The sequence below is a fragment of the Rhyacophila brunnea genome, unplaced genomic scaffold (genome assembly GCF_057557595.1).
Source record: "Rhyacophila brunnea isolate RB1 unplaced genomic scaffold, BYU_Rbru_1.0 scaffold_4, whole genome shotgun sequence".
Classification (NCBI taxonomy): Eukaryota; Metazoa; Arthropoda; class Insecta; order Trichoptera; family Rhyacophilidae; genus Rhyacophila; species Rhyacophila brunnea.
In genome coordinates, this window is record NW_028233068.1 from 8,133,572 (window position 1) to 8,159,425 (window position 25,854).

The 25,854-nt window shown below is 35.2% G+C and overlaps 1 protein-coding gene across 12 annotated transcripts in view; it reads right to left on the reverse strand.

Moving 5' to 3' along the window:
• The window catches only part of hts (adducin 1-like protein hts), a 110,033-nt gene that overhangs the window by 72,841 nt on the left and 11,338 nt on the right, over positions 1-25,854 (reverse strand). For all 12 annotated transcript variants that reach the window (XM_085954231.1, XM_085954226.1, XM_085954222.1 and 9 more), the window contains exon 2: positions 5,288-5,328. The gene's annotated coding sequence lies outside the window, so the exon portion shown is untranslated. The remainder of the gene's footprint in view (positions 1-5,287; positions 5,329-25,854) is intronic.

Here is a 25,854-nt window from a genome sequence, read left to right on the forward strand (position 1 = left end):
CTTCTAAAGAATCGTTAGTGGCAATGGATTAAATTTTAATCAATAATACACAACTTTAGAAGTTTCGTATAGAATCTAATACTCAACACATTTTTACAGATTGTTATGTGAATTATGTATTTACAGAATAAGCCACGCCTAAAATCGGTCAACGGGCTATGTAAATAAGCCTAAAAGAATATGTACATAGGTACGTATTATGAATAGAGGAGAAAGAAAGGTCAGCTCTCGATTAGCCGCAATTAAATTAAGCTTCGCGTATTATAGTGGAAGACACAACATAAAAGCTGAAACGTAATGCGCTTTTCAAATATTACCAAAAACCAGCGTTAACAAGTATGGCTACAAAATAATATAATCAGTATTATATTCCGTGGAGATCGACCTCTTGCCCCACATCGTTATTTTGATAATGGCGCGATAATTTTAGGTGATTAAATAATTAATAAAAGTCGCGCACCTTGGGAAATATTTCAGAATTAATTTGTATTAGCTGTACCGTACAATCATGCCATCACAAGTCGCTGAAACCTCGCAACAGAGTAATCCACACGAAACTCATATTATTTATATTACTTAGGTTACTTATTTGTACTGCGAGTATCAATTATCACCATCGACTGCTAAGGGACATCGGTTCCTACACGATAAAGGTATAGGTATTATATTGTCTGGCCTAGCAAAGCAAATAATATACAACCGTACATAATTGTGTATGTTATATACAAGTGGCGAATGGTGGAGGTAGGCTGTTAAGATTCGCCATAAATAGTGCCCACTAAACTTTGTCAGTCATACATATTTTTGTTTTCATTGAAATAAGAATTACAATAATTTAAAGATGGTGTTGGTTAGTTTTTAAAATTCAATTAAACCCTGCGAAACCAAGCCATAATAGATAAGTCAAAAAATACTCATCTACAAATATATATATATATATATATATATATATGTATATAATATCTAAAATTATGCAATTAAATCATACATAACTTCAAATATTTTATAGATAGAATAATATTTTCTATCTATTATAGTTTGGGTTAGGCAGGGCTTAATGAATTTAAAAAAATGAACCAACGATATGTGTAATATGTATGTATTCTTAATCCAACGAAAACAAAAAAGTACCTATGAATGAAAAATTGTGCACAATCTTGTCGTATCGTCCAAAATATACCAAAAATATTATGGTTTAGTTATAAGCTTAATTGATTTTTAAAAACTAACCAATACCATATGTAAATATTGTAGCTTAGTTCAATAAAAACAAATACGTATTGACTAACAAAGTTGAATGTGCACTTTTATGGCGGACCTTAACAGCCTACACCATATGTAAATATTGTAGCTTAGTTCAATAAAAACAAATACGTATTGACTAACAAAGTTGAATGTGCACTTTTATGGCGGACCTTAACAGCCTACACCATATGTAAATATTGTAGCTTAGTTCAATAAAAACAAATACGTATTGACTAACAAAGTTGAATGTGCACTTTTATGGCGGACCTTAACAGCCTACACCATATGTAAATATTGTAGCTTAGTTCAATAAAAACAAATACGTATTGACTAACAAAGTTGAATGTGCACTTTTATGGCGGACCTTAACAGCCTACCTCCGCCCTTCGCTACTGCTATACACACACACCTTACATAAAATAGTAGGTCCACCGTGTATTTATGTAATTAACTATAAATCATAATAATGACTACCTATCCATGCAAATACAATCTGTCTCGACCTAAAGATTTTTAATGGAAAAGGGAGGCACCTGTTTTCTATTGGCCTGATGGCCTTGGCGCAATCCGGTTCCATCCACGAATAACAGGTGCTTTCGCCAGTTTACATTTCCCGCATCAAAATCGCACGGAAGCAACGCCGCGACGGAAGGAAAAGCGAGTAGGTGGTTTACAGAGGAAAATGTCATACCGTCGATTTATGCAGGTATGCGAGAACACACAGTAATGTGGTTGTAAAATGGCTATTATGTCTGTTACATAAACTGATAAATAACCACACCACATTGATTTGCCTAGCGAAAACTTCTTCAGAGAAATTATTGAAAATTTAATATGAAATAATATGTAGATTCCTTTACTAAATTACAAACCGGAGCAAAATGACAAATGGACCGGGAATTTGCGATGATTGTACATTCAACCCAAGACGTATAGTAAATCCTTATATGGACACGTCTACAAACCACAAATCTTTAAAATAATAATATATATAGATTTATATTTTTATAAGATCACGTATATCTATACTTTATCATTACTTTTATTTAAGACTATTTTTAAGATACATAGGTATCCAACAGAAAATTTTCAGAATGCAAGTTAATTCAATTAAAATATATTTTTTTCTAAAATTTTTCAAAAATATAAGTAGGTACCTACCTACTTATTTTTCTGGGTTTTTCAATAATCTTCGTGTACTTATGTGCATTCAAACAATAGATAGCGAAGAAAGTACAAATAATGCCCACGGATTAAAACAAAAGTTTATTTAAATATTTAATTATTAAAAAAATGCTCAGTGCAGTCTGAAATTTTTTAAACGCAAATATCCGAAATATAGGGGAAACGAACCATCCAAAGATGTCCTATTCCACTCGTAAATCATGAAAATTTAAAAATCATATTAGGTACATTTATCAGACAATTCTAGCGCTATCCTTGGAAGTAGAAGCCGGTAGGTGACGCAAGTTAGTTTGGAATTGTCTTTATTAACATTTTGAAAAATATGTTTGTGACAAATGTCACAGAATAAGTTGAATTAATTATGAAACTCGTTATATATAGGTAAGGATTAAATCGCACGCGATCTGTTGGGTTATGGTTATTAAACGTGGAAAACGTATCCGACAATTTTTGATCATAAATGTGTTCTCAAAAATCCCTGATGCAGTGCAGCTGTACCTACTAAATTTAGAACTTGTTTTTTTTGCACAAAAATAAAATACCTAGTATCCACTCTGGGCAGAATATTGCCAGAGGGCCGGGCTGATGACACCACCAAGAGAAATAGGGAGGTACGCACAGCTGAGTGTCTGCGGCTGGGTTACGCAGTACCTACGCAGCCGATCGATAGGCGCTCCCTGACCCGGTTACAGACCGAAAATATGCGACGCGCCTTCTACGTAGGCATGTATGATAGTTACATTTACATCCCTGCTACAAGAGCAAGAGAGCATCTGCGGAAAATATACATTTACTCTTTATCTACTTCCGTCGCGGTAATTTTTCGACTTGGAAACGCGGTGAAAATCCTGCTTATGATATGATATCACAGCAATAATCATTCATTCTTCCTTTAAGGGCTTTCATCTGTGAATATCGAACGTGACAATAGAGCCAGTGATGTGTAGACTTCGACTTCGAAACTAAAACCGTTGCAATACCGCCAGCAAACAAAAAGCGCGTAGCGTAATACTTAAATCGCAAACCGCTATGAGGTAGATGTCAATATATAGAGTCTATCAGTATGGTCTCGGTCATAAGTAGCTACACGTGAACTACTTGCTCGAGTATATACATTATTTAAATATTTTACATAAATTATCGACATTAACGTAACATTGAAGTTAGTGACCCTATAAATCCATAATACCCACACCACATCCGGTTTTAATCGGGCGTATCAAGGGATTCTACGTTCGGTGTGAAGCATATTTTTTTTATGAGGGAGAATTAACATTGCAGTCACCTGTAGGCTGTATGTACAGTCATAATAAATGTTAGCGGTGGGTGTTATGCAGCAGCAAATAACAGTTCAATAGAGGTATATGATAACCGACTATGTTTAAATCGAGCCTGTTGTCTTGCACAGTTTCTTATGCATGGATAACTATCGAACCTTACAGTTATACTATGGCACATTTATAGCTAGTTTGGGGAGGCCGGCATCCCGCAGATGACTAGAAACGGCTAAAGCCGATTATTTTTTTAAAAACACCAACGGCTTGAAGGTATCAGAAGGTCTAGAAAAATGATCAAGAATTCGGGATTTTAATTTTATTATTCAGCATAACTTGAAATTTTATGAACGAACAGGTATTTTCGCAGTAAAACTAAATAAAGTTATCTTTGATGAATCTAAATTCTAAACGAAACCATATTGTTTCAATGAGCGGGAGTTTTGAGATTGTTTCAGTGAACGATATTTGGGAGGAATGAAGCCAATTTGATTTGATGGGCGCTTAACATTCGGCCGCTGACCCAGTTACCAAAAGAATGCCACCCCACGTTCAGGCTGTCTACAACAAAGGATTTGTGCGGGCATCTACGCCACACTGCAATGGGGTGAAACGCAATAACTTTACACAAAGAGAGAAGTTTTATACTGCTACAAGTAGATATACCATGCCTTTAGCAGGTTGTACCTATTAGCTATGCAGTCACGATTCACAGAAGTGGTCACATAAAGAGGTTTTATTGAGACGGTATTTTGCTACAATCTACAATGTTTTTACTAAAAAGGTGTATCGCGCGTTATGCAGTTGTAGAGCAAGATTATGAGTAGGTACCTATAATAATTGAAAAAAACTGCTGAAGTGATCGTATCATTGTTAGTGTACTAAATTTAAACGAATAATAATAGTTTTGTATGCAGTATGATATGACAAGATTGATGAAAAAGATTTTTTGTCTGAAATAACATTAAAAAATTAACAGATACGTGAAATTTTCGAAGTTTCTCATGTGGCCTAGCTAGATGACCTAGCAGTAGACGAAACTAGATCTTACACAACGTAATGCGCGGAAGAACCCCTGGCCGTCATCCTCCCGGTAGGCTGTGCAAAAAATGGAATTAAAGCTAGGAATTAACTTCGCAAACATCTAACTACACAGACGCAACGGTCTACGCGAAGAAGTAAAAGCTTGCATGAAGTTTTTAAGTCACGCCAGTCACATTTTGCAATAACTATTGTGTCAGGCATTAGATTTTTAAACTAATCAAAAGACGATATCGTGTTCAACGGTAGGTATTATGATTTATGTAGTAAGGATAAAAACATACAATAATTATTGTCGATTTCATTATTTTTCGATAGTTAAACTTAAAACTTTTCATATATCAGTTGACGTGAGTGAAATGACTTTTGAAAACATCCCCATCCCAGACCACAATAGACTTAGTCCGCTTCAACATAAAGAGAAAATGACAATAATCAACGGATGACCCTTAAACAAATAAGATGTCGCCATAAGATAACAGTAATATAAATAATAAGCACGTTAACAAAAATAAAAAAATTCAATGCAAAGCAATCCTCACCAATCCAAACCGGATCCCAGGCACACCACTTTGTTTAGAATCTGTAAAGAAAAAAAAAAGTATTTGTAAATAACATATTATAGGACTCAAGACATTGTTTGGCAAAGACAAAACTCACTCAAGACAAACAAACAAACTGTGTTTCACACGCAACACTTCTCAGGCGCACTTGGATAAGTACAAAAAAGTCTCGTTTTACACAATACTAATCTGAATATAATTTCGCTAAAGCCGAAAATTCTACACACAATCTGGATGAGTGGCTGAGTATATCGCTTAATGGCAACAACGCAGCGGTGCACAACAAGCGACTCTCCGTGCCGTGTATTACAACGTTTGTGGTTATGTACCGTGCGCCATATTTGGGTTATGAGTTACTACATTGATTTAATTTGAGAATATAATGAAGAAAAATAAATTTACTTTAAATCGAATCATTTACACTTGAAACACAATAATGTCAATTACCACATATATTAAATTGTGGACGTATCGGTTTTACAAAATAGACACGTCATTTAGAGGCCATTCATAGAGTGAAACCGGATGCGATTTTGAACAATGTGCCATACTAAACTTATGATTTATATTCATGGAAATATATTGACAAAGTACAGAAGCGTCTGACCATATCTGGTTTATATACCGTATACATACACGCTCATGCACCAAGTGAGATTATATTTCCATGAAAGACAGCATAGGTTTAGTATGGTAGATAGTTGAAAAAGCCGGTCATTGAATGAGGTGTCTATTTACAAAAACCTACACACAATTCAATGTGTGTGTTAATTGAGAATTTTGTGTTACAATCGTAAATGATTCGATTAAAAGTTAAGTTTATTTTTCCCCATAATATTGTTTTGTCAAATTAAATAAATAATCACAAGATAAAAAGAACTTTTTATATACAACGTTTTAAAATTTTCTGTTGGATTATTATGCTCAATATGCTCAAACTTGTACTTGATATGAAGTAAACAAAAAACAAACAAATATAGAATACTGAAATGTCATTTTAACATTTCATTTTGATTTCCATAGTAACGCACGTATATATTAATAATTTAGTTGCTAGGACCACCACTTAGCAAAAAAGGACAGTCTTTTACTTTTTACGGATTTTTCTGAAATAACTTTCCATACAAAACAGAATTAACTGAAAATGAATTCAATTCTGCGTAAAGGTGGCTAAAGTATTAAAAGAATGCATTGGCATCGTGTTCTGATATATTCTAAAAGTTTCAAATGTCTAGCTAGTCTGAAAGTTAGATAAAAATCGATTGCAAGATTTGTACTGGACAAACAACCACCGGACAAACAAGAATACGAACTAATAAAAACGTTGTAAAATGGCAGCGTGCATTAGCCAATGAACCGCAATGAATAAAAGCACAATAAAACGTAAGTAGGTTGGTTATTGCACCATATCTTTGTAATTTATCGTTGTATGTACTTAGCTGAATATTTTTTTAAACATTGTCTCATGATTTTGGCGTGTTAAGTGTCTGGTATATACAAATTCAATTTCAAATAATATGTTTACATTCAAGAGACAATAAGTCATCCTCATCATTGTCAGCGATATTATATTATTTTGGTTCCTGTGCGGCTCACGATCAATTACTATTTAAAAAATGGCTACACCAGCCAGCCCTATCGATAAAAAGGTTGTGCATCATTGCTATAATAACGGCACATCGACCTATCCGCTGAAACTTCTTTCGTGTTCATCTGGATACATGTCACATTTAACGATGACTTTTATTCAAATTATTTTTACTAATGGTGGTAAGTTATTATAAGAGCAATCCAAGAACATGTCATTTCCACGGTGGCTTTCGGCACGATTCAATAGTATAAAGAAATCTTCTCGACAACCCATTAAGCTTGTATCGTAAATATAACCAATAAGTGCCTATTTATAATTTCCTGGTGAATTGTGAGCTTCGATTCAAAAATAAAAACAACAAAAGTTATCTTAAACCTAAAAATTACCTGTTCACAAACAGACGTGCTGCAAGTCTGGGGAAAAATGTTTCACCTAAAGTAGTAACGCATGGTATCGCGAAATGTTGTTTGTATTAAAGCGTGCAAGATTTTACTATGTGAATTGTCTAAACTACATATAAGTACATATTTAATTTGGTAGCAATGTTTGTTCACTTACAGGTGTGTAATTTCAAATAAAATGTCAAAATTTTACAAACAATTACATAGGTAATTTGTTTGCGGGAAGGAGTGCATTGGTCTGATTTAAAAAATCAAATAGAAGATGCTAATAAAAGTCATTGCTCATTAGATTGATGAATTACTCAGAATAAGTTCAATCAGGATAAAGATGCATTCCATAATATGTAAAGCAATGAAAAACCCACGGTCCTTAGGTTATCATTTAGGTTTAGATAATTGTTATTTGATCATTGCTTCAGTGTCGACTAAATATGGTATTATTAATAAATGGATGTGGAATTTGATTTCTGATACGATACATAACATTTAATAATTACCAGGACCGGTTCCTTCCACTTTGCACGACTCATTGAGAATTTATTGCCTAGCGGACGAAACCGATCCCGATATTTTATCAAAACTAAGTGAAATAATTATTACAAGTATATTATTATTTTAATTACGTAGTGTCATTCCAGTTTGGGGCGCCAAGAATTTACATTTAAACCATTAAAAGTAAATAGTAATACCGGTAACTCACGAGATTAAAAGTTGATATCGCATGAACATAAATTTTGTTTTGAGGTTTTGCCTGTCACAATGTTAAGCATATTCTCGAGACGTGAATATTGAATTTCGGAAATAAATCTGAGAAACATTTAGAAGTTAAGATTTCTTCATAACGTTCATCACAATATTAAATTTCCTCAAACAATACGGAACACTTGGGAAAACAATATTTTAATTACGGGCGCGTAGGTTACTTCAAAAGGTCTCATCGCAAACTTTCACTGAGCGAAACCCAAGTTACGAGTGTTACGACACCGTCTGCGGTTGTCTGTTTTTCATTTATCTCTACTGCGATATGATGGCGTTGCTCTGCGTTTTGTGATTTTCATCAAAAGTTAGCGTTCGAAACGCGGTTCCGTACACGATTTATGCAAATGAATAGAATAGGTAAGCATCATTAATATTATTTTCGACTAGAGACGTAGGTACCTACTTGCTATTGTTGAGAAATTTCGTCTCAACTGGAAATGAACTTTAAGACAGCCACGGCGCGTAGTAAAAAGCAAATCGTTTCTCCTTGTTACATAATATACCTACACTATACGTATACACTAGTATACAGCGTAGAGACGATGCAATTAATTCACAGGTGGAGACACCAAATGTGGTTGGGGTGAGCCACTTGGAGGACCTTTGTTTTTTCCTTGATTTAAAAGGTTCTGAGTGATCATCGTCAGACGATGAGATTTTCTTTTTTTAAACATCAACATATTCGCTCATCGGCCCTCACCTCACCCTTTCATAAACGATTGCAACAAATCTTGATCAAGAAACAGAGATGTATAAAATTCATTTCGCGTCACAGGTGCATGCAACACTCATACCGAAACCATTATTTAGTCAGGCCCGCAGTGAAATATTTCAAATTGATATTTTATTTACGTACCGTGAACATTACAAATTATAAATGAAAGACGTTCACAACATGACATTTAAAAACAAAGAAACCGTGTAAAGAAGAAATAAATATATGCAGTATCACAAAAACAGTATGAAAAGTAAAGTAAAAGGTACAAAAATTATAAAGCATGGACTAAATAAAGCAAGCATAAACTCCTTGCATTACTTTTCCAAGCCTAAAAGAAGTAGCTTATTAATGGACTATCATTATTTAGATACTCAAAAAGAACAACAATTACAGTACGTGGGTACGTTACTACAGTGGTACCGTTCTGAGAGAAAGATGCGCAGACGCCATGTCTGCCTTATCGGATTGTCCCCTCTACCCTTCCACACTTGATACCCACTGGTACCATTATAGAATATTGTCATACAATGTGGTACATTATAAACAAGTGTAATAACGCCCTCATTTGCATTATATTTACAATGTATTCAGTCTTGCAAACACAGAGATTAGTTTTGATGTAATCATCAAATAAAACACACTAAAAACTCTGATATCGTAATCGCTTGTTACCAAGAGTTCGCTATCTTAGTTAGTCAATAGTCTTTGTACTTGACCTCTTTTTACTTTTATTGGACGAATCATGTAAATCCTCCGGTTCATACGACGTGGAGACGGCAAGGAATATGAGTAAACACAATACACACAATATTGTGCAGGAGATCGTGCCGCCCACCGCAAGAGTGCGACGCTAGGTGGGCTCGCGTGGGCCGGAAATAGTCGGCGAGGAAGGAAGCGCTATTAACAGTTGATTTCGGAGACTAATAATGTATAAGGCGTCAGTGACATAAACTGAGGACGCTGTAATATCGTAAAGTTTAACCAGACGAAGAAATAGTCGGTAAACAAGTCTCCATAGCTTCAACAATTGGGACGCGATCGTTGAGGTCGATCACCGGGTGTTACAGAGTGGACTACTAGAGGTCTAGAGCTGTATGGTATAGGTCAGGGACGGCGAACCTATGGCACGCGTGTCACTAGTGGCACGCGAGACGATGTTGTATGGCACGCGAATGTTTTATTTTGAAGAGAAAAAAATTACCTAGAGTAAGAGTTAAGAGCGGAATGCAGAAACATTTGTCATAACTAAAATTTCCTTAGCAGAAAACACTATGCAAAAACATTGTCCTTAGTTAAGATCATTTCTATTGAAAATAATACCATATTTAAAAATTCTCTTTCCTATAGTTTAGGTAAATTATATTATAATTGTTAAACGATGACAAAAATATGACAACTGCATTTTATAAATGCAATAACTATAAATACTCTTATGTTTCCGTTATAAGTCATTATACGTGAATCCACAGGGACCGCAAGATATTTTTTTAACATGGTAACACTAGCGTCAAGTGTCATTCTATCACCTGGCATCTTATATGTCTGCGGGCTGGCGTATAAAAGTAAAATAATATTCTGCAAGTACATGCCAAACGAATTAACACTATCAATATCCATATTTAGATACATTGTTAAATGAATTTGAGTGTATGTACTGTTTTATAGACATGCGAATTTATTTTGACAGCAGCTGTCAGTGGTAAATGGTAATACAGAAGGGGGCGTGTTCATAACAAAAGTAGTCTATGGTTAAGGATTCCTTAACTCTGTACTCAGGATCTATAGTTAAGTCATGCTTTTCGGCGACTTATCCTTAGGATCGAAATCTTAGATTGAGCATGCCGCTCTAAGAGTTTTACAAATAAATTTAAAAAAAAAAATGACGACAGCCAAGCGTATTTTCTTCGGTTTTTAATATTATTTTTACGAATAATATTTACCTATCGATGGGCAAAAGGAAATAACGGAATGCGTAAATGACAGATCGCATTGTATATAATATGCAAATACTACAAATTTCAAGAATAAGCATTACGTTTGCAAAATTATTGTAAATATATAATGTTATAGGTCGGCCATTAGGCTTTATGCGTCAGACATAGTACTATCGCACTGACTCCATCAGGCGGCGGGAGAAGCCGTCTCGTGAACCTCCGATTTTGATCCATTTACAATGCTTGAGACCAATCAATTAAAAGTAATAAATATTCAATCAACAAACCTGATGAAATTTATCGGCGTCGTTCAAATACAAACAGCTGATTGCTATTTTGCCTCAAACATTATCGCTAAAAATGGAAGAGAAAAAAAAGAATATATGAAGGAAGCGTGGTTAGAATGCTTCCACGATCTCTTTGAACATGGAAAAAACTATTCAAAGAATAATAGATCTAAAACGGCTCGAAACACAGCGAAAGATAGAATCTCAAGAACTCAAATTGTAATTTTACAACTTTCTTAACAGAATTCTTAAAAACATATTTTTTCATTTTTTCCCTATAAAAAACTGCTCGGCACGTCATTCGAAAAATAATATTTGGGATTTTTTGGCACGCGTACGTAAAAAGGTTCGCCATCCCTGGTATAGGTATATTCCATTCCTTCGTAAGTGGGGTGGGGTCTACTCTGCGATAGTTGGCGATCATCATAGTAATATTCACTTAGAATATTAATAGTAATTTCACACTAATAGTAATTTCACATAGAGAAAAATTACGATGTGCTCTTAACATGTCCTTGGATCTAGCTTGACTATTCGGTGTCTGGGCGGACAAATGGACGACAGAGATCTGGGCGCACCAGAGATGAATGAAACACGCGATTAAATACAAGTTTGTTATTATGATAATCAGCATGTCTACTATAAAATATCTACGTATAATAAAGCGATGTCTATGTTTGTTGCGAAGACTTGAGTTGACGGTGTATTTTCACATTCCAATCAGTGTTGCCATCTTTTCAAAGTGGAATTATAGTACAGATCCTCCAAAATTATAGTATTTGGGGGGAAAATATAGTAAGCGTTGTCATCTGTTGAAAATGTATAGGTTTGTTGTTTCTCAGAAAAAAAAATAACGGAGAATTTGAGAAACTCCAAGACCCCTTTTTATTAAGGTACCTCTTCCGACCAAAATGCTTACCGAAAAATTCAAAAAATTTCATTTTAAACCAAAGTCAAGGGATTTTTTTTACGTTTTTCAAGCAATTTTTTTTCCAAGTTCTTAAAATCTACTTATATTGCGAAATTATAGTACTTTGCACCAATTTATCGAACGGAAATATCGAAATTTTAGTACTTTTTACATATTTTTCCGATATCAAAATTATGGTATTTTGGGCGTACTATATCTGTTTCATATCGTACATAGTATGCAGACCAAAATTATAGTACAAATACTATAATTATAGTACGGTTGGCAACACTGATTCCAATACTGAATATTGTGCAATAATATTTACAAAACTATCCATATTCCTAAAACCGTGCGATGTATTTCAACGATCTTTCGATCGACACAAACTTTCAATAGATAATAATATATCAACCAAACGATCAAATAAAATTGTCCAGTAGGTATATAAAATTTATCAATACTGGCGACAATTTAACATCTAATGCAGTGGTTCCCAAAGTTGACTAGGCCACGACCCATCTAATAAAAATTTCCAATCTTGGGACCCACCTCTTAGCTGTCTTAGAGAAAAGAGGGTATACATATTGGTAATGCTCAGATTCCCTAGTGGCGAGTCGTGGAATTACTTAATGATGTCTTATTTATTTTGTTCTAATTGAAATAAAAAAAATATTTTTTATAAGTGTTACCAATATGAATGAAAGACTGTTGAAATAAGAAACACAACTTAAATAAAAAAAAAATATTACTTAAATACCTACACCTGCAAGGTTTTTTTTCAAAGTTATTTCAATGGGAAGGATGTATAAGTTTCTTATTTTTCTTCATTACAGTTTTAGCATCAACTTCAACTTTTACTTTTAATCGCAGTGAGTTTGATATATCCAATTTATTTCGGTATTTAGTTTTAATGTTAACCATAGCCGAAAATCCGACCTCACATAGATATGAGGTAGTAAAGAGGAGGAAGATTTTCATAGCTTCATCGAACAGGCAAGGATAATTATCAGCAACTGAGATTTCGTTAACTGTTTACGATTGAAACTATTTTTCAGTGACGTATCTTCTGATAAATCAATGAGTTCTTCACTTGCTTTTGTTGACATACTAGTTGGTAAGTCGTCTTGAAATGGGTTACAAATCTAACGCAACAAATCAAGCCATCTGTAGTGCATTGGCAATTCAAATTATTATTATTTTATCACAATATTTTCCGTAACTTAAGTTTATTTCAATTTTTAAGAATTATAAATAGATGAATGAAATATCAAATTTATCACTTTCTATTTTTTTAAATTCATGTATACAGTGGCGAGGGCCCACTCAATATTCGCTCGCGACCCACAGTTTGGGAACCCATGATCTAATGAAAAGGGCTAGTTGCCCAGTAAAATTTAAAAAAACAAAACCTTGAAAAGTCTACTCTATAGCATAATACCAATCTTATACTCGCACATTACACAGACGCGCCATTTTCGAAATGGCAACTGTAGTTTAAACTTTACAAATGCGATGCCGATGGTGATAAAATCGTAGTTTGAGTTTCACGTCTGCTTTATGGGTAATGAAAAAACTTCTGAAGTTATCGTGTAGACCGGTGACTCCCAACCAGGGTTCCGCGACCAGTTATAGCAAACACTTTTTGCAATAGAGTTCGGTTTTTTAGCAATGGGGGGTCACATATTGTTTTCGATGTAAATAAACACCACCTTCCTTTGTGCGCTTCGACTATTAATTATTTATTATATGCCGTCTGCTATGGTGTCGGTTAAATTAAATCAAACTTTTCTTAATGCGGTTAACGCCTCTTTTTAAATGGACGCTTTTCGATTTTCCCGTGTCATCCAGATAAAAAAAAGTTTCGGAATCACTGGTTGACCATTGAGAAATAATTTCAAAAATCTTTTCAAACTAAGCACGTTGTTACCGTAAATGCCTAGGTACCCATTCTGACCGAAAATATACTCAATTGGTGCCGCGATTTAATTGTCATTTTGGCATTGACAATCTCAACTAAACCAATCATCAGAGCACGCCAGTATACTGGGTAACTGCAGTGTACGATCGCATTATATAAAAAAAACTGTGCCACACAATAATAATTATTATCAGAAGTGTGTAACTGTTGCATTAAAATGTTATGCAGTGCCATTATGTATTTATTTAATGAATTACTCTGTAATATTATACTTATTGTTATACAGAAAAAAACCTACCAATAAATTTTGTAAATCCCGACTCCATGTTGAATTGAAAACTTACTCAAACTTCACTGCATTAAAACAGTCCAGATCTTGATATTAAATTTCATCTCACCAGAAGGCAGAAAGCAACAGCCTACGTTTTATGTTATACTGTATCTGAAGAACCTGTAGGTACAGTGAGATTACCGAACAGTATGATCGCTGCAGAATACTGTTACACGAAATCAGGAATCATAATTTCGAAGTAAATATTTAACAATTCCGTTAAATTATCAAGATTTTTTTATTATTTCTTATTGTAGTTTATACTTACAATAATTAATTATAATTATTATTGACACGAGTTTTGTATTAGTTACGTTTTAGTGTCTCCGAATTGGTGCCAATAAAAGTAGAAATGACATTTTATTATGGCATATCATCATCTACAATTCACCAAATGGTGCGGAAAATGAACCTAAAGCATGACCATTCATTCTATTACATCCAATGTAATTAAACTTATAAAATTATCATCGAAAAAATGTGCCACCGATGGCTTCTTCACCTTGATCAAAAACCAATTGAAAACCCCCGACATACCCAACAATATAAAATCTGTAGAATCCACAAATTTTCATTGCCGTATCGACCTTTAATAGTATGTATGATGGTATTTTACATCTTTCTTGCCATATTATTGTGGTTTGGTTGCTTTCTACATAAATAAGTAAACCCAATATACCTATGTAGCAGCACTGCATGTATGTACATACATTCAATACAGCTAACAATTTTGTTATAGTTACCAATTGAATGAACCAAATTTCGTATTACTCACTCTATAATAAACAACCATAACTGCCTTATTAGGGGATTAAGGGGAATATATATTAAAAAAAAAAAAACTTAATTCAAATAATGAGGACAGCTACAAATAGGTATAATTTTTGAAAACCGTGAAAATGAAAGTGTCTAATTCCAATTAATATTTTTTTTGAAATAAGTATTTGTGAGATTACATTAAAAAAATAATAACTTCATTCAATTTTGGGGAAAAAATGCAATTAGTATAGAAATTGAAATATCAGAGTATGATGCTATTTTTAACGATGACATCACATTGTTATGGTATAATTTATAATTATATAATTAAAACGTATTACAGAAAACAAGCGGCTATCGCCAGTTGTTCTGACAGTTCATGATAAATCATAAGATAATAGCATTGTCAGTAGTTACATATTTTATGCGAATCCAATGCACGGTTACTGGCGCTGTTGAATAATTATTATTTGAATGGAGTTGATATATTTTGCTGATAATATTTTCCAGCACCAACATAACGAATGCACAACAGATAATATGGTGCGCACCGTCCGGCAGTCTGCTGCAGCGCCTCGTCTGGATGATGTCACCGGACGGAACCGGTTGATCTCTTCGTTCAATCCAAGCTGCTTATAACTTATACAGGGTACTACTCTTACACAGCGTGCATAGCGTATACTCGGTATGGCATTATATTGTATCCATAAGAAGCCGAAAACCGGTTGACCCCTAACTAGCAAAGTCCCAAAACTGAGCATGACTCTGCTAGCATGTATACTAACTAAATCGCCATCAAAACAATAAATTCAACATTATCAACAGTAGATTGTATATAAAGCTCAGTACGTTTTACTCGTATTTGTTAAATAAACCATCTAAAAATTTGTTGTCAATGTTAAAACGTTAATTTCAAACGAGTTTCTTTGGTTTGCTAGTACAACAGTATTAGGTAAACGGGAGATTGTTTTTTTTTTTAAATGATTTTCAAATACAAACTGAATCTCACGAATAGTCACAAATAAATATTTACTATTTCCGCACGCTCATAGGGTAACGGCAGCGAAGAGTGACTGTTGAAGGTACGTAGGCTGCGGTAGGTAACTGAAAGAAAGTCATATTTACAGGATTTGAATGTGAATTTTCTTCATCTTCGGTTTACTGAACAAAAAATATTATATTTTACCTTTTTATAACAGATGTTTCACGAAAAAGACACTAAAATAGATATAAAAAAAGTAATGCCCAACCGCGTTCGAACTCGGGCTAGAAAATTCGACTGTCTCGGTAGTTCAGCGTTTTGTAGAAGGGACTGTTTTCCATAGGATCACTTTACATGTGTCACTTTAATACATGTAACCTCAGATGTTAATATTGTGTGCGTGTTTTTTACGATACGTTTGTATGTGTTGTATGCGTGAAATACACAAAATTAAAGGTTTTGTTAGATTCTGTGTTATAGTCCTTTACGTATTAGTGGAATTGCTACGTGCCATCTGGTTGACCAAGTCGAGATTCAATTTATACTACAAACGTAAGTACACTGTACTAGGCAAATTATATTTTTTGTAGAATATAAAATAATGAAGTTATCATTTAAATACGTTAATAGGAAATTAAAATTTTGTTTTATTTAGAAGGTAGACTTAGAATAATCAGCTAGTATGAAGTATTCGCCACTGTACACGGTAGTGTAGTCCCATCAAACTTTAATGTGGTCCTGTTACATACCGTTTTGGTAACATTACGCAGTTGCTTAAAATAAAAAAGCATATGGGATTTACCAAACCGCAGGATTCGAACTCGCCGCTTGTGGGTCGTGATCAGAACTTGCCATTAATTTGGCGCGGTCGCCAGAGAGCACTGGGTAGTACCTAACATCCATAGGTATTGTTTTTAAGTATAAGTATTTTAAAAAAAAAAAAAACATGATTGTATATCAGTATTAATTAATTGCTTTGTCCGCCCACGGTATGTTGGTTTATTTTATACTTACCTTGGTAAGTAATGTTTACTGATACTCGAAGGGTTATTTGGTTATTTCATACAAAACACGGCGCTCGTCGAGCCGAGTGCGCGTGCACCGGAAATATTTTAGCGGGTTTTGATTATGAAATCCGTTAGCTTTTGGATTGTGATCGCGGCTGACTCGTAATCAAAGTTGGCGAATTTCATACTCGCATTGGAATCGTATGTGCCATTTTATCAGATAAAATTGCCGTATCTCACTCGTTCGCTATCAATTATCGAATTTAGCAATATTATAATAACACCTAATTATAAAAACAGAGTGGATAAATTTCCACGAATACTCACTGCGGTGATATGGTATGAAATATAAATGGAGTATTCTTTTGAGTAAATAATATGATAAATATACACAGTTGAAGCTTTTATAATAGAATGCAAATTCAGCTGGAAAAGTTAGCAAATCTTAAAATAGTGCAAGTAACTTCGTATCATTTCGCATATTATTATCAACAAACTCATAAAATACATACAATCTTCTTAAATACCAGCGTCCCACATAATTTGAAAATGTCACTGTTCAAGTCCAACAGGCGGAAACTTTTTAGCGACATTTATTAGTGCTGAGACATAAAATGCTTGATCCATTTTTCGTAATTCGATTTAAACTAAAATAATTTTGAACCAAGTAAACTGGTCTTATGTTTTTATATTCCTTGCATCTTCCGATTATATTCTAATCTTAACATGGTTGAAAGAGAAATGGGACCAGTCTCAGGAAACAAAAAACTAGAATTGAGATCGCTAGGGACTTTTTCAAAATGAGACACCTCATTAGCAATCGAGACCTTAACTTAAGTCTGAGACTGCTCTCTGTTGTTATGTGCTCTCAATACTCTTCTATAGTATGTACTATGGAGCATAACCGTATAATAAAGTCGGTTATGGGTATGGAGGTACGGACACTAAACCAGGAGATGTAACGGAGAGTAAATGCTTCCGAGATGTGACTATGCACACCCTCAAAATTCCTTGGACCGAAATGGTGACAAATATTGACGTTCTCAATCGAATGTAAGTTCTGCGTAGTACCAAACCGGACAACTTACTAAAATACCTCTGCGACATCATGAGAGGACAGAAGTACTGCATTCTCCAATGTGTCATCCAACGAAAGGTCAACCGTAGGTAAGCGTAGCACATTTCGTGGATTAAGAACTTCCATAATTGGTAAGAGTGTAGCTCCACCGAACTGTTCACCCTGATGGTGGCCGACCTCCGTTAGGGGATGTCACGATGAGAAGAATGAAATCATCAATCTAGACATTTAATCGGCTCAAAGGAAATGAACTGCCATACCAGTAGGCTCATATCATTCACTAAGTAAAGATTGCGTATCTAGATGCGGTCGGGTCAGGTTATATTTCAGAACACAAGTGTGAACTTGCTATAAGTTAATCACTAATCGAAATAACCCATTTCTCAGCATCACTTTCATAACATCGTCGTTGAGCTGTTGAACCACCTCCCATGTGACAAATTTTCTGTTGGGAGTGTTGGGACAGCTTAGTTAAGCAAAACCCTCAATGTAATATTGTATTCCATTATACACAACTAATATTGAAATACAATTTCAAAATTATAAAAAAATCCGATGTAACATTTCTCCTTTTGATAAGACCGCAATATCTCCCTCCAATGTGCATAGTGCGTAGTCATCGCCAATAAAATTACCATTTCTTAAATCGGTGAAATTATTCAGATACTTATACAAAATTGAAACTCTACCTCCATTTTTGTGCTTACACATACATTAGTTTTTGTGTCCTGTTAAATGTCAATTGTCATATCGGAGTGTTAAACAAGTTAACGATGATTATGTGAAACGGACAATATATAGGCCCCATATCTGCATAGAAGTTGTTTCTTTAACTCTACAACATATTATTTTATGTGTTAAATATTGCATTTACTAGACATTGTCTGTCTTTTTTCATATGACAAGCATAATAATAATATTATAAATGCGTATTGCACCGATATTGCATGTCCAGGTTTGTTTATCTAAATTAAGTTAATAATGTTTTTATTCAACGAAAAATTTACAAGCATTCAGAATCTAACATTCTTTACACAACATCATTAAATTTGATAACCACATAAACATATCCAGCCCGGCTTTTATTCAAAGTATTTTTCTAGCGAGTACCTATGTGTCTTCGCGGTGTTTTCAAATTATGCATGCTTCATAATGTTCATTAATTTACACAAAACGCCCATATTATGCCATAATACGTTTATGCTGTAAAAATATAATTGTTACTTCCGAATTACTGATGTGAGAAGATATTGGGTCATTCACAATATAATAAATGTTTCTCTCCTTAGGCTTTCAATTTATTCGGATCTTTCAAATTCGATTTAAAAACATCCTGACACAATATACCTACTAACTATGTATTTTAATTAACTTAGACAGTGAATATGGATATAAAGAAGAATAATAAGCATGCCAACGGAAAGTGTTTATTTTTTACGAGTAGGTAAGGGCACAGAGCGGGGATTGGTTAAATTCAGTTATATAAACGTATCCAATCGAAGGATCCACCCAGTCAAGGAAAAGCTATAAGGAAAACGAAGTAAACACACTCGCTGGAGTAATATTACGCTGGAGAAATGTTTCCCGTTGGATGTCGGCCAACACATACGCGTGCTTTGGTGCAGTGATTAACAACATTTGATTCCAGATCTGAACTGTAAGATGTCCTTTCATTGACATAGTTTTTTTGTTGTTTTGTTTTTCGAAAAGACAGCGTAACTACATGTTTTGAAACGGCGATGTATATTTAGGTATTTTTTATCCAATAACCTTCTAAGCATATTATATTATATAATAACACAGGAAGTATCTACATTTGAAGACATACTATTCCAATCGAAATTAGAAAAGTAGTATGAAAAATACGGCAACATAGTAATTTATACGTCAATCAGTGATGCCAACCGTACTATAATTATAGTACAATACTATAATTTTGATTTCGCGAAAAATGTATAATACTCTAATTTTAAAGAATTCAAGACGGAAAATGTTCCTGTACTATATATTTTTCAGAAATACTATAATTTTTACGCCTTTAAACTATAATCAGCGTAGAAAAATATGGCAACACTGACGTCAATTTAACTGGCAACTCTAAAAACAGATACGATAACTGACGTAAAATCCATCATATCTCGTCTCCGTTTCGGTTTCAGTCGGCCGCTTCAGTTTTGCATTTACACGTCAGAGAAACTGTCAACTCCACTGAAACGGAGACTGATCAGACAGGAAAACTGATCGTTTAAAAGCACCTGTGATAACCCGTATCGGGGGTAATAGGAAGATGCTTGGTAGTCCCCGATGTTATGAATATCTGTTCTAAAGGTTGCGGATGTGTGCGTGACATGAAGTGTTTCGGGACGTGATGAAAATAACACAGATATGGTATTTTCATAGTTTTATATTGTGGAGATAAATTTAGTATAAATACGGCAGAGAGTGACTGTCACATCAATCTATATCGGTTGATTTAGGAAGATTGAATTTTGAATTTAGAAGGATACGCGGACGAGCGGGGCGTATCGACTACATTGTAGGCAGGCCGGAAGACAACTGTTTGATTTCCGTTGCGTTGATATCTATGGTATATGCCCATAGACCAAAACTTGACAGCTGTAGAGATATATACGAGAACTCTACACCGGCACATTACGTATCGCATGTCTCGACGTGTTTGCAAGAGCCGTCCGCACACGCTACGGTGTTTCGAAACTCCAGTTACCCGGCGCGTCGTGGTGACCACCGATGTTGATCATTTATAAAAAACATGCTATTCAAATTCAACGCGCACTTGGAAGTTGTGGCCAGGTGGTCGAACAGTCCGCATTTTGACTCACGACTCAGAGGTGGCCGAAAAGTTGCACCGGACAAAGATTACAAATCTGTCAATCAATCCCAAAAGACAATCTTAGTCAGTGTCACAGTAGGCATCGGTTTTTACAATAACTATAATAATATTGTTATGTCAAGAGATCTGAGTAATTTTACTCGAATGCTACTCTCGATAACAGCTGTTTCAAATCAGATGGTTGGCGTCCAATGCCATGTTGAGGGTTTTCGTACATATCTACATATTATATTTTTAGAACTAGCCGTCGAATTCCAAACGAATATCTCTTGTTCCCTTTATCCGAGCTGGAGGAATGCTTATTAATCGGACATAATGCGATATCATAATATCGCTTATTTATAGAAAGGTTACCGGGGCAACTATGAACAGTCTACGCTGCTTAGTGAGATGACTGAAAACGGGTGGCTTTCGAAGAACTGCTCATTACGCTCGTGAATATTATCTCTTGTAATTTTATAATTTGATACGACCAAGTTTATAAAAAAAACTTTGTTTTATCCAAGAAAAATATTTCATTGCAATCTACGTACTTACTGATAAAATAATAAATGATCAAGAGTTTTATTATTCCTAATTTGTGGAGAAGTGTCGTTAAATTCCAAGATACAATTTAGTAAATTAATGAATCGGGCTAAGTATCTTTTATTCATAAAGATATTAGATATGGAATATTCAAGGCTGACTATATCATAACGAAGCAGCAAATTTCAACAGACGTGTTAGTTGTTGGTTATTCTTTGAATGCAACATGGTAAACTGTTGGTAGAAAATGATGATTGTTATAAACTGGTATAGGTACATACCTACATTAGAACATCTTCTTTTTTTGCGATCAAGTTGCATTGCACATTGCATTTCAAGATAATCAATAACTAGCACTACCACCATAACTCGCTCTTCAGTGCCTCGGCCAGACTATAGTCAGTCTTGAGAAAATTAGATGGAATGCTGATGAAAAGTACCTACACATAATTATTTTGTAATCAGGATCTTACTGAATTCAATTCTAAAAACCATGGATCTATTATTAAAGAATACGTTAACATAGTTGAATAATAATTATATAGCGTAACTATAATAAGATGTACTACGTAAATACATTTTTAAAATACATCAACATCACCATCAGTGACATCACACTTAACAGGGATATTTAAACGGATTCAGAACTATGTAATTAATACTCCATTAAAATAATATCATACCTACCATCTATTACTAGCATGCTTAGTTAGTTCTGGTGTTATGTTATGTTATGGCATAATGAATCCCAAAAGAACTTACAAGCATAGCCATAGATGCTAGAGAGGCTCTTATTTTAATCCACGTAAGATATGGCACGTCAGTGCAGTGTAAATATAACACCGATTATAACTAGATAGGCACTTCGAAAACATAGGGTGTGAAAATGTGTTTTTATGCCATCGCTTGGAAGTAATATTGCGTTATTTATATTAATTACACAGTGAATACGCATGTCACGTATGGAACCGTTCACGCCATGTGATAAAGGTGGATGTGGATACATCCCTGAATGATCGATGCTTGCGCATACTAACGGGATACTTGAAACTGACTCATGTCGCAAAGTGCACATCCTGGCTGGAATCGCACCACCAAATGTCCGTACAAATGTAGCCGGCGATGTATCGGTGAGTCCAAATGTGTGATGAAACACATCCATCGGCGTAATCACTCCTGAAATCTTAGAAAAACTTCCTTAAGTCAACTTCATCCAAAGATTTCGGTGCCAACTGCGATGGAAAGAATGGTGGAACGAGAGACGTGACTACACAACTTTCTCGATGGTACCAGACGAGAACCTGCCATCCGGGGGTACGCAGGACTTGGGAAGAGTCTGGGCGCATCTCTCGCAAGAACACCACAAAAGAAGAAGATTTTATAATTACAACATAGCACAATATGGATCGAATTGAACCATCTGCAGAATAAAAGACAATTGTGCAGTTACTAATCATTAGTGTGTTTACATAGTCGCAGTTCAGATGGTAGCAATAAAATGAGCAAACAATTGAGCAGATCCTATAAATAGATGCGTCAAATGATAGCCTTCTGTTTTAATCTTGCTATCAAAGTACCTATCCAATGCATTGTTACAATTTGAAATATTGGTATAATACAGTTTTAAGAATTTCATTATGTAGATATCTAGCAAATAATAATTTATTTTCGAGGAGAGTCCTGAGAATAATGTTTGAGGCATAATATGGAGGTCACGGTATGAGCGATACACTCTGTGGTTTGGTGTGAAATGATTACGTGATGAGCTGGATAGAAAGGACTAGTCGAAGAGTTGCCTCTATCGACTATTGACATTTCATGGCTGCTGTTATTTTGTTGACTATACGCACTCGGGTACATTCTTTCGCCGTGATACAGCTGAACACGATACGAGGCATCATCGAAATAATTACACGCCTTCGTGTTAAAGGTAAAATGTTTAGTCCAATTTTTGCGTAATATTTTATTGTTGAATAAATGAATCTTTTCACGAGGCCTAGAATTTCCCTAAGCCACAATTTTTGCATTAATAATGATTTTTTGTTAATTGTTTGTGTATACCCTATGGATATATCCTATACCACCCTTTATCACCGAGGAAGTAGACAATACATCAAATCACGTTAAATGTAGCGTCGAAGACCTGACAGAGGAAGTGGGATGCCTCCCCAATGGCAATTGGCTATTGGATTTCTGACCACTACACCAGTAAATACAGGGGTGGCTTCCTGTCTCGAACTGCAACATCATGATGAGGTAGGTGTATCAGACAAAGTTTTGTGGCTATGAAAGATTCTATAGATACATAATTTGTAGGCCATGGTGAAATATCTGTCAAAACTTGACCTGGTGCAGAGGCGAAATTGTAGTTTACATTTCAGATAGTGACAGAAGATATGGTGTACATACAACTGCATTTTGTTGGTGACTTCGCAAAAATCATACAAGCTCCTATACCCAGACATTAGTAAGCGAAATGAAACATTGATGTTTGTGTAATTTACCTTGTATTATTTGGCTTGGTGAATCCTCAGAAATTTCGGTGCATAACCATATTGTTTCATATTATAATACATAGACACAATGAGCGTCACGTCACGCACAGTCAAAACTACATTGATGGTATACGATACCCAGTCAATAGATTCAATAGATATCCACCGGCCGGTTTGTAAACGCTGAATTGGCGAATTGAATAGCGGCTTCCCGTTTACGAACATCAATTGAAGCTCCGTTATCAAAACCCCTCTCATACCTCACGATAATATAGGCATCGTGCAGGTTATAGGCACCGTGGATACATATGAATACAAGACAGGTTCCACTATCTAATTGTCAAAAGAAACTACCTGTAGGCATTTTTAATTCAAACAGTATACATAACATTAACCCAACTAATTGGGCAAGTCGAGGTTGAACCGAATGTATGGGGTGTAGTTGTCGTCGAAGGTGCATTTGACAGGCATGTATTCAGTCAAACTACATATTGATCAAATTCATTGAGCCTCGTGGCCTTTTGTAGGGTCAAAAAGAATAAACACATTAAAACTTTCTAAATTAAATTCATTGTATGCATCTAACAACGTGATCTGTCCACAGGGGCAAAAAATACAAGTTATTCATATTATGATGGGTGATCTGATGTGACAGGTAATATGACATTGTAAAGCCATCATTGACAACATACACTCAACATAATTAGTATTATTTATAGTAAGTTACGAATGAGATACGGCGAAAATACATCTTGAAAAAGAACACAATGGCACAATCATGGACACATGTACTTTTGAAGTAGGTACATTAGTGTAACAAATTATTGAAAAGCATTGATAATTTAATATCACGTGCAAGTCCCAAAACATAGATCGCTGGAAAACGGGGTAATTTTTAACATACCATTGGCACGGTCACAGAATGGTGTCTCTAGAAAAAACGATGTAGCACGGTGGGTTCAGCTTTCTTGAGTCTTGGAATTGGCTTGGATTCACGCGACCTTATTAATTACTGCATCTATGAACACGTGTTAATCGTAAGCGACAAAGCACAATGCATGTGTGAAGCAAATCAAGTACCATGGAGGCCCCCTGCGCCGTGCGCGCATCGCGGGGCTTCTTGCAGTGTGCTCTGTTAAAGGCTAACCACGCCCACACATCCTAAATTCAACTCATATTAACCACTTAATCAAATGGCTTACTACATGAATTTCTTCATATTATTGCAAAGTAGATATATATATTATGTGTATAAAGATCACATCTATAGATCGACCATTGCAAGTCGTCATTGAGTCAAGTTCACAGCTGTGTCACTGAGCAATGTTGTTTTTCAGATACTTATTTACGCGAAATTGTATTATATTATATTGGGGGGAAAACCAGGGACGAGCGCATACTCTAACCACTCGTCACAGATGCAATATTGCGTGTTCCTATATTTCAAAGTATAAAATCCCCACGACCAAACCGTCTGTACCTCGTCATGTCGCACCGACAGGTGGTTGACGTGTGCACGCAGCGTAATGATAGGTAACACAGACGGTATTCTTAATCACAATGCTCATACAAATGAATTTCGTTGCATATTATGTGGTGACTTTAGTCCCAAATTCGGCCAGCAGACAACTCGTGTTGGCCGAAGAATGGTAGCTGTGCCCTAACAATAAGTTGCCATCCTTGTATTTTATAATATGATTTCCATGGTTACGCGACCGACACGGCGGGAGGATGCGCGGTCATTCATTGCAGTGAACCGAACCAATTACGCCGAATGTCGCCTGCGCCGACACACATCGCGATACCCGAGCGGCACTGTCCGCGGCGGCTAGTGTTGCCAATCCAGTGTCTTTCAAATCAAATTTTAAATACGCGTCTGGTTTGCAGCTGCGGTAGAACCTCCGTTATACGAATTCCTATGTGATCAGTTCTAATGATTATACGAAAAGGATCCAATTTTTACTAGGTAGACACGTCTTGTAGGCCAGTTATTTTTA